The following is a 2,199-nucleotide window of genomic DNA, read 5'->3' on the forward strand; positions in this document are numbered from 1 at the left end:
ACTGGAGGTGGGGTGGGAGAGGGAGGGAGGGTTGTGGTGTATAAATAACCCATTGAAGCCAGAGTGTTAAACCTAATGATTGGTATTACACATGGACATGGGTAATTTTGCTTTGTATGGTTAAAATGTATAGTGACCATTTTCCCTCTTGAGCTCAAGAGTGCAGTTATTGTATTTCTCTAAATTATTAGATAGCAGAAATGTTTTTGATATGCTTTAACACTCTGACATGCATTTGTACCACAGGTAATAACTGTTTCTGTCTCTTGAGGAGGTGTGCAATAGCTTTCCTCTGAACCAACAGCCTGTGCAAATATACTGAAATATGCAAGAACCAGTGGTGTGAGCTTATTTCAGAATAAAAGTCAACTAAATCTGTAAGATGCAGGCTTTTGAACTGGTACATTGGAGGTTGAGTGCATAGTAAGCAAGTGAGGGACAGCAACAATGTACTGCTTAGTAACTTGCTTCGTTTAATTTTTGGAATTGTTTATTACCAGAAATTCTGATCGATTATCCTATTTGACAAGATATGCTATTTTCTTCCAAGCACACAAGATGTTTGGGCTGCATTCTCTCATTTTCTGGGACAAAGTACAATAGCAGGTATATGTGCTTCAGCTATTCAGGTAGATTTTTGTAACTTTTACTGCCAGTACTAATGCCAGAGGATACAAGATCTGGATGGATTTTTATCTTTAATTTCTCTCTTTCGATGAGAGCACTTTACAGATAAGGTAGTACACAACAAGCAGTACTTGTCATGCAGTGATGAGGTACAAAAGACTCCTGTCAAAACCTGGAGGAAAAGCATACCGTAACATCGTACCTGCATCTAATAACCTCTACTGCTCTTTTGATAACCTTTGCTTTAAAATTTTAAGACAGTAGTTTTGTAGCCAAACAAAAACACACACAAGTCTGAGATTAGTCTAAATGGAGGTGTCAGGCAGCTGCAAAAGCTATAACTCTGTTAACTTTTGTGAAACATAAATTCTGTGTAATGGTTAGTGTGAGAATTTTGAGGAAACTAATGGCACACTGTTAGCATTTTGTATGATGCATTTTATAAATCTCAAAGCAAACTCCACTGAAATTCTGATAAAAGCATACAATTTCCTTGTTTTTCAGCTTCCATATCATTGTGGTTTTTAAACCATCCTTTTTGTCAAAGTACTTTTGGATTTTAATGCAGCACCACCTGCAGAAACTAAGTAAGGTTTTACGTTTGAGAAGCTTGAACTGTAGTCCACTATGAAAATATTAAATACATTTATAGCTAAAAATCCTCTGGGCTAAACCTTAAGTATGCCTCCTCCCAGGACTATTGAAAGCATTTCTATCATCAAAATGCTTAAATTTAAATCATCAAACAATACTTTGATGCTAGATTGAAGGGATATACATGTGTTTTCACCAGGATTTCAGTAAAGCCTAAATGGGTGTATGCAAGTTTCATACTAATTCCATTAAAACTGTGAAAAATACCCTAATGTACAATTAGATTTAACATTCCAAATGTGTTCTGCCTGAAGAGACGATTTAAAACTAGTATTGAGGTGTAGTATTGGTGATTACAAGTCTGTTACTGATTGTGATAGTGGTAGGAGTGATTTGAGATGATGAATGAAGTGTATTGACTGAACATTTAAATACGTGGGCTTGAATATAACTTTCCCGATATTTTAAAGAAGCCCAGTGGCCAGGTTATTCAGTGCTTTTTAGAATTATTTTTTGGGGGTGGGGGGGGGGAAAATGGGAGATCAGGCTTGTGTTTTTGAGTTTTGACTAGATCAGTTACAGAGTCCAAGTCTTTTGGGTCCAGAATTCTTCATTATAGGTTCTAAGTAATGTTTTAAATGAAGGTAATAGTCATTTAAAAAAAAAAAGAGAAACCAAAAATGTAAATGTAAAAGTTCCAAATTTAATAGGGAGGGGGAAAGAAAGCTGAAAAATTTCATAAGGGATGTGGCATGTACTTTGAGAAAACATAGTGTATACCTTAAGAATAAACCATCTGTAGTTATTGGAAGCTTCAAACATTTTGCCCAATGGTTTACAAGAAAATAAGTGCTAAAATTACTTTCTCATTTTTTGCACTCATTAAATGTATTACAATACTTTGTCCCTCAATTTGTTTTGCTTTGATATTCCTGCATCTATATTTCAAACACACCTAGATATATCTTATGAACATGC

The sequence above is a fragment of the Pristiophorus japonicus genome, chromosome 9 (genome assembly GCF_044704955.1).
Source record: "Pristiophorus japonicus isolate sPriJap1 chromosome 9, sPriJap1.hap1, whole genome shotgun sequence".
NCBI classification, from domain to species: domain Eukaryota; kingdom Metazoa; phylum Chordata; class Chondrichthyes; family Pristiophoridae; genus Pristiophorus; species Pristiophorus japonicus.